Here is a 9,093-nt window from a genome sequence, read left to right on the forward strand (position 1 = left end):
TGGGTTGTATTGTTTTATTTTAAGGCATTTCATTGTTGCTAAAATCCTGATGTATTAGTCACATTTCTCTCTTTATCATCATCAAGCAGTGTATTTTTAAAATATAAAATTTATGTTTCTGTCAAGTAATAGTATGTATTTTTTAAATATAAAATTTATTTAAATAAAATTTATGTTTCTGTCAAGTAATAGTATGTTTCATTGCCTTCACAGCATTTATCCAGTCGGAGAGCATAATAGAAGTACTGCGTTTTGATGATGGAGGGCTACTACAGGTAATTTTATTTTAAGTTGAAGAATTATCTTTGTCAAGCCTTAAATAATATCTGATTTTTATTTTTTTTAAATATGAATGGCTTCTGTGAAATATATTTTATGAGCTTTACATGCAGGTCGGTAAGCAGAGTTGTTGGTAATATAAAAACCTCCTTAGCTATAGGAATGATCTTTTGAATGAGATATGGGTGAAGAGGGTCAAATATATGGTGACAGAAGGAGATTTAACTTTGATGCGCATGCAGTGCAATAAATATATGACGTTATTGAGTTGTACACTTGAAACCTACGTAATTTTATTAACTGGTGTCACCCCAATAAATTGAAAAAAAAATTTTTTTAAGGCATTTTTCTGGATGGTGTCGGGAGGCTGGGGGGAGTCAGACCAGGAGCTCTAGAGTCGGTAGTGAGCTCTGCGTGTGTGGAGCCAGTGAGTGAAACACTGAATTCGGATGTCGGCCTTCAAAATATCTATCTAGATGAGAGCTTCTCTAGAGAGTGTAAGTTCTGTAGGTTTATGTCTATGTCACCCTTCCGCTTGCCATCCTAAGCCCATTTTTAAATGTATTTTACATAAACTTAGCAGTGTAACCTGATAAAACCCTGTCCATCCCTTTCCGACCCCACTTAGATGTCACCAAAAAGCCTGTTTAGTCTTCCCAGCTAAAAATCTGTTCTGGACTTTCAGAGATGAAAGGGACAGTAAAAGCCATCTTAACCAATCTTCTGATGTTTATAGCTGAGATGTTTCGTCCTTTCTTCCAAACTGTTGTCATAGTCTATGCTTATCTTACAGTACTTACCACTTTGTAGTGATAGCATTTGTTTCCAGGTACCGTGTTAGTTGGTAGCATGACTGATCATTTTTTCTTCACGTTATATTCAAGGGACACCAGGCTTTAGATTAAGAAAGTCGCCCAAGACCCCATGACTGTGGTGGACTGGCACTGTAGTTCTGATCTTCTCACTCTAGGTGTGACTGTTGGTTTCGCTGTTCATGATGCTGCCTATGATGTATTTGTTTACTTGTTTATAACTAAATATGTGACTTAAACAGTGCTGCAGAAATATTTCCTGTAGTTTATAATAAAGACAGGAGGGTAAAAATTAAAGTTACATTAAGGCTATAGAGAAATAATTCTGCTAGGGACCTGGAATAAGATTTCTATTTGCATTTTAGCATAAATTTAGATTTCAGACATTAGCCAAACAGAACAAGATAAAAAGTGATATGTTTTAAGGTTCTTTTTCTCAGACAATGAAGCAAATAAGTGTTCTGGATAACAACGTTTTTTCAATGCTTTTAACAATGTTTTAACAATGCTTTTACATTTTTAAATAAATGTATCATTCATACCTTTATATGAGATGTTGAAAGACACAACAGGCAGTGTCTGCATGGTACTTGCAGAAAGTCTTTGCAAGGCTTTTATATTTTGAGACTCTATAAAAACTAAAGATAATATAAAGATCTCTAATTTTGTAATGCCTTCTTAGTAGAAAATGATCTGTCCTTTTTCCCCTCTAGTTCTTTTAATCTCTTACATGGTGAGAATTCAGAGAACCTATAGGAATGACTGTTTTAAATATCTCCCTTCGGATGGGTGGTTGCGGGATCTGGCTGGCAGGGAAATCAAGGCTGATTTCTGGGGCATTCTCCAAGTGTCGTTGTTCTTTGTTGATTGAGAAAGGGTCCGTAACCTTTAGGGACTAGACATCTAGACTTCAGGTTGTTCATTCATTTAGAAAGTTATGAATCCTGACTTGTATTTTTGCTATGGGAGGTTGTCCATATCTAAGTGGATTTGACTGTGGTTTGTTCATACTCTTGGGTCCCCTGAAACACTCAGACAAGAGCTTGGCTGAGACCTCAGAGTTCTGTGGCAGAGGTGATTTTGGACTGGAAAAGTGCCGGGGGCAGGTGGTTACCTCAGTCACCATAAAACCTCACTGAGACTCCTGCAGAATGTCCAGTGTTAAAGTGCCATGTTATATGTCCCCAAGTACCGGGACATAAGACCCTTTGGAATAGATGCATAAAAATTGTTTAATGTTGAAGGATGGTTCCTAGGAACAGCTTTGGTTTTGACATAATGTCATTCTTTCCGATGATAATTTCCTAATAGGTTTAGCTAATTCTTAAACAACACCTGGTTTCTTATGGTACAATTAGAACAGAAGTATGTACCTGTAGCAGAGTTTATATCAGATTTCTCCAAATTAAATCAAAGCTAAAGCAGGTAAAGAGTCAAGGCAAAGGTATTTAAAATGAGAATTTTGCCTGAGATCATTCCTTCCCAGATCCTAGAACTTACTTTATGCTCATGTGGCCTGGGATCATAGCAGTTGTTTTAAACTCAACAATTAGGTGATGACAAGTCAGCAAAAATAGCCAAAACTCATGTAAAAATTGCTACAGAGATTGGATTTGCTTTGATTTTTTTTTTAAGATAAGGAAACAGACTCATAGAAGTTAAATAATTTGCTCAATATTCTGTTGCTAGAGCAGGAACCCAACCCCCGGGAAGTAGCCTGTTTTGTTTCAGTACTCTTTCCACAGCACAGCACACATGCTGCTCTGCAGCATATTCCATGGGTCACCACTGATAGCCTTAGGTTGTGATTCAACACAGTAGGAGTCCTCTTAGCCCACATTTTCTACAGTTGGTGCTTTGGCCGTTGTCCTTCCTGCTCGGCAAGACTACTAAGATTGGGTGTATAGCATGTATAAAGGTCCTAAGATGAACACAGAGCAAGCACTTCCCCATCTCAACAGAAGAAATGTGCATGAAGACTCCTCACCATACGAGGTCCTGGCTGTATTTCAAACCATTCCGAAAGTCCTGGCTGATCAGAGTGGTTGGCTCTTCCTGACTTATTATCCCTTTGAAAGATTGTAAAATTGAATTTTAAAAGATATTCTTTTATCTAAAAGCACTAATCTATTTCCTAATCTAACTTTCTTATAAACAGATGAAGACAAAGCCCAAGGAAAAGTCTAGCTTTGTATTTCCTTCACTGTTCTGCCGGAATAATTAACAGAATTTTAAGATTTTGGAAGGCAGGCTCCATAGTGTTCATGAGTTGAGAGCACGTGCAGAGTTTGGTGTGCTCTTTTAAAGCCTGTAACTATAGGAATCCATAATTTTGTATTCTAACTTTGGCCAGGAAACAGTGGTCATAAATATTATTTGAGTGCTCATTGTGCATTCACTGGTTGTTCTCATATCTTACATGCATTTTATATCTCTACTCACTCGACTTTGCAGAGCCCAGGGTAGGAAACCCTGGCTGGAAGGCAGCGACAGCTGCAAGTAGCATTTTTTGAGCACTTGTTGGAGTCTCAGCTAGCTCATTAATTTGCTCCAAATCTCAGTACTAATAAGGGGTACGGGAGGAATAAGAAGCAAGCTTGATTCCAAAGCTCTTACATTTGTTACCCTGTTGCCTGAGGGTTGACAGGGTTGCCTTAGTGGAAAGAGATAAATTCCTAATTGGTGAGCACAGAAGGTAGGCTGGTCTGAGAGGTCTTTTTTGTACACACACAACAGATAACGCCTGAAAGACGGAGAGAATCTTGAAAGCAAGAGGGAAGTGACTCATCACACACAAGGGATCCCCATTAAGGTTGCCAGCAGATGTCTCATCACAAACTCTGCAGGCCAGAAGGCAGTGGGCCAGTACATTCAAAACTTTAAACCAAGGATTTGCAAAACTGTTCTTCACAAGTGAGAGAGGAATTAGGACATTCCCAGACAGACAAAAGCCAAGGGCTTCACTACCAATAGCCCTGCCTTGCAGAAAACACTAAAGTGAGTCCTGCAAGCTAAAATGAAAGCACAGCATCTCGAGCCATATGAAAAAGCAAAGATGTCAGTGAAAGTAAGTACATGGGCAGTTATAAAAGCTAGTGTTACTGTAACAATGGTTTGAAACTCCACTTTTTGTTTTCTACATGATTTAAGAGACTGATATATTAAAAAGTGGGATTTATCCCTGGAATGTAAGGATGGTTCAACATACAAAAATCAATTAGTGTAACATATCACATTAACAGAATGAAGGACAAAACCCACATGATCATCTCAATTGATGCAGAAAAAAATTTGACAAAATTCAGCATTCTTCCGTGGTAAAAACACCCAACAGACCAGGAACAGAAGGAAACTACCTCAACATAATAAAAGCCATATAGGGAAATCCCAAAGTGAATATCATACTCTGTAGTGAAAAAAATTAAAGCTTTTCCATTAAGTCAACAAGGCTAGGATGCCCACTCTATTCAACATTGTACTGGAGGGTCTAGCCAGACTGCTTAGGCAAGAAAAAGAAAGGCTTACAAATTGTCCATTTCCAAATGATATGGTCTTACATGTAGAAAATCTAAAGTTGCTACAAAAATTGTTAGAACTAGCAAAGTAGCAGGATATAAAATCAACACACAAAAATCAGTATGTATTTTTTACTTAAAAGAGATAATGTAAAGTGCTGAAGAAGTACATTTTAGGCAGGAGAGATAATTCAAATGAATATTTTCTCATACATGCACACAAAGAAAACAGTTCAAATTGTAGAAAAAGACTAGTAAGAGGATAAAGAGATTTTCTGTCTTAAAATTTCTTTCTATTAAAATGGTCATCGAAGATTACAAACCTTTTTAAAAAGTTTTGCTCTAAAAGTGTCAACTTACTTTAACCCAGAGTATTAAAATCAAAGCTAACAGTTTCAGAACCAAATGTAGTTTTGTTTCCCTGGGAGAAGTGAATTTTCTGTTACTGGAAGTGTTCAAGCATCCAGGTGACTTGACAGGGCTTCAACATTTCTGCTGAAGGAGGCTGAACTAGGGGAGGTGTGTTCAGCCTCCCATGTACTACACCACAGGTGTACTACAGGCGCACCTCAGGCAGTTCAGGTTCGGTTCCAGACCACCGCAGTAAAGTGAGTCACATGAAGTTTTTGGTTTCCTAATGCACATAAAAATTACATTACACTGTACTGTAGTCTATTAAGTGTGTAATAGCTTTTGTCTAAAAAAAACCCCAACAATATACATACCTGAATTTAAAAATACTTTATTGCTAGAAATGCCAATCATTCTCTAAGCCTGTAGTGAGTTGTAATTTTTTGCAGGTGGAGGAAGGTCTTGCCTTGATGTTGATGAAAACATCGTATCTGTGAAGTACAATAAAGCAAAGCGCAATAAAATGAGGTTTGCCTATATACTAACAACAATGCAAAAAAGAATTAGAAAAACAAGTTCATTTACAGTAGCATCATAAAGAATAAAATATTTAGGAAGTAACCAAAGAGGTGAAAGACTTGTACAATGAAGTCTATAAACACTGCTGAAAGAAATTAAAGAAGACATAAATAAGTTAAAACACAGCCCATGTTCATGGATTGTAAGACTTAATATCAAGGTGTAAATACTACCCAAAGCAATTTACAGATTTAGTGCAATCTCTATCAAAATTTCAATGATATATTTTGCAGACACAAACAAACCCATTGTAAAATTCATATAGAAACTCGGGGTACCTCGAATAGCCAAAATATCCTTGAAGAGGAAGATCAAAGCCAAAGGATTCACATCCTGATTTCAAATCTTACTACAAGCTACAATAATCAAAACAGTGCTCCTGGCATGAAGACAGACATCCAGATTGGAGGAGTAGAGCCAAGAGCCCAGAAATGAGCCTTTGCATGTTCAGTTAGATGATTTTCGAATATTGTGATTGAAATGATTACTTTAGAAATAGAATAGTTCCTGTCGTGGTTTCTCTTCTCTCAGTACTTAGGGTGCGTTGTTGACATGTCCTGAGATTTCTGTTTTTATTATAGTTCAATGATTATTTTTCTGTTTTGTGGTTTATTCTTCAAAAACATTTAGTTTTGCTATTCTAACTTTATTTCCACAGTTCCTTTACCTTGAGTATCTGCTTATCTTTCATAAGATAGTCTCCTCATTTGCAGTTCTTCATGAGTAATCTTTTGGCCTGATTGTCTTCATGAGGATTTTTTTTCTTTCAAAGTGTACGTGGATGACACACGTCTTGAGCCCCTTTTGTCAACCTCAAATAGGAGCCAGTTCTGCCATTCTAGGAAGGTTGGATTATGCTCTTTATTTGAAGTATAGTGACATACAATGAACTGTACGTGTTTGAAGTGTACAGTTTGAAAAGTTTGACGTATTTATACACCTGTGAAACCATCCCTACAATCGAGATAATGAACATACCCATCACCCACAAAAAGTTTACTTATGACACTTGGTGATCCCTCACTCTCCATCTCTGAGCAACCACTGACCTGCTTTCTTTCTCTATCAGTTTATTTTTTAAACTACTTTATAAAAATGGAATCATACAGAGTATACTTTTGGGGGGGTCTGATTCAGCATAATTATTTTGAGATTTATCCATGTTGTATATTATTAATAGTTTATTCTTTTTTTTCACTCAAATGTTATTTTCTGTTCTTTTAAAAATAATACATATTGTAAAAAAATAAATAAATATTTAATGGAAAAAACAAGGTTCCCAGTCTTGTTTATTCTTTTTATGGCTGAGTACCATTTCATTGAGTAGATATAACACATTTCATGTATCCACTCACCTGTTGAGTGGAAATTTGGGTTGTTTCACTGTTAACTTATTACAGCTAAAGCTACTATAAACATTCATGTACGAGTCTTTGGATGGACATATGCTTTCTGCTTTCAGTTCTTTTGAGTCTATACCCAGAAGTGGGATTCCTGGATCATATGTTAATTGTTTAATTTTTTGAGGAACTTCCATACTGTTCTCCAAACCAGCAGCACATTTTACATTCCCACTAGCAGGGCACAAGGGTTCCAACTTCTCCACATCCCTACCAACACTTATTATTTTCTGTTTTTTCTTTTTGTTGTTTTTTTGTTTGTTTGTTTTATAATAGCCATCCTGATAGAAGTGAAGTCATACCTCATTGTGGTTTTAATTTCTGTTTCCCTGATAATTAGTAATGTTGAGCATCTTTTCATGTGCCTACTGGCCAAGTGTATATTTTCTTTGGAGAAATGTTTATTCAAGTCCTCTCCATTTTTAAATCAGGTTTGTTGTTGTTGTCATTTGTATTAAGGACATTTCCTAAGATGTGTCATATTCCCCATATACATTCTCCAGAACACCATCTTAAAATAACATTAATGGGAAAAAATAATACCATAACTTTGCTACTTTTTCCAATTGTAATGTAGAGGCTAACCTTTTAGGATAAGTTCACTGATGGTATTCCTTAGAGTTTTAGTGTTTCTCACACATCATTCATTATTAAGCATTTAATTTCCTTCATCATTCGCCTCCCAACTTCTTGCTTTCTCTGTCCTCCTCTAATCCTCACTCTACACTAAATCCAGAACAATGTCTTCAGAACCACGTCTGTCTTTGTCTCTCTCACTCCTCCAGACCCATGTGTTGCCTTTGGAAGAAGCAGTCCAGGCCTCTGCCCAGAGTGCGAGGGCATCTGGCCTGGCCTCCCTCGGCCTGTTTCTTCTTCTCCCCCCTTCCCTTGAGGCTCCAGCCAAGCAGATCTGCTCTTGTTTCTTGGGCGTCCAGCCCTTCCCCGTGTGGGGACTCTGTGCCCACGGGCCCTTCTTCTCATCAGGCTTAGTGTGGACAGTGTCTGCACATAGGCCTGCCCTTGGTATATCTATCTGGCTGTCATCTGTGTGTTCTCTGACACAGCGCCTGTCCATTGTTTCCACAGCCCCTTACTCAGCGTGTGAACACATATTTGCTTTAGGACTACTCCCCCGCCTCCCACGCCTTGAGCTTCACGACAAAGGACCTGTCTGTCCTACTCCAGCAGTGCCCGGTGGCGAGCACTGAAGGCGAGAGGCCCCGCAGCTTCACGAAGCAGTTATGAGGAGGGCTTCTCTCATCAGAGATGGTGGTCTGGTGAACTTTGACAAACCAGCCATGTGACTTTGTACCATTTCCATGAGTGTTTACAATGTAATCCAGTTACTCTCGCACTTGAATTACAGGTCCCCGCGCTCTCTGAAAGTAGAGGTTCCTGTAAAACCTTCCGTAAGCCGAAATGACATAAAGCAAAGAAGCACTTACCAGTAATTTCTACGGGAAATTTTTTGAGTGTTCCTAGACTCAAAATTCAGTGCAGGCACAACATCTTTGTTTTGTTCATCATGATTGCAACACTTAATCATGTCCAGTTTTATGCTGAGCAAAACACCCTTACAAGCTTTGAAACTTTTCTGGGACCTGCACAGAATCAGTGGCGATGAGCCTCTGAGGCTCCTAGACACACTCAGAGCCCTGGGGCCAGGTGCCGAGGGGCCCAGTGTGGCCCTGGGAATGAGCTGATGGCGGCGGGGTGGGGGCAGTACTCTATAAAAGCTGCTATGGAACAGGTGCCGAATACTGTTTTCACTTTCTCCTTTTCTTGTAAATGTGAAAATTCTCTGGGTTTTTTTTTTTTTTTTTTTGATTAGCGAAAACAGGCACTGATATAGGTCCTTTGTAAATTGAAGTGACATAATATGAACTTAGAAAAAGCAGAGGACACTTATATATAGTGTGACAGATCATTTAGTATGATTTGGGAATCAGGTTTAACCTGAAAATCCAGGTAAGTATTATAACAAAGCTGAAACTACAGTAAAATACTGTGGGTATTTCATATATCTGTTGTATAAAGATTTGGTTTCAGTATTTTCACCATTGTTTTCTTCCTTTCACAGACTGAGACAACACTTGGGCTCAGTTCATATCAGCAGAAAAGGTAAGGAAGGGGAGATATATATATATATAATTTAAA

At 38.0% G+C, this 9,093-nt stretch overlaps 1 protein-coding gene across 1 annotated transcript in view; it reads left to right on the forward strand.

The window, feature by feature from the left end:
* The first annotated feature begins 213 nt into the window (after window positions 1-213).
* Window positions 214-9,093, forward strand: part of TMEM131 (transmembrane protein 131) — a 116,074-nt gene continuing 107,194 nt past the window's right edge. The window contains exons 1-2 of the mRNA XM_025045025.1: window positions 214-275; window positions 9,017-9,057. The gene's annotated coding sequence lies outside the window, so the exon portion shown is untranslated. The remainder of the gene's footprint in view (window positions 276-9,016; window positions 9,058-9,093) is intronic.

This window comes from Pteropus alecto, unplaced genomic scaffold (genome assembly GCF_000325575.1).
Source record: "Pteropus alecto unplaced genomic scaffold, ASM32557v1 scaffold223, whole genome shotgun sequence".
In the NCBI taxonomy this organism is placed as follows: domain Eukaryota; kingdom Metazoa; phylum Chordata; class Mammalia; order Chiroptera; family Pteropodidae; genus Pteropus; species Pteropus alecto.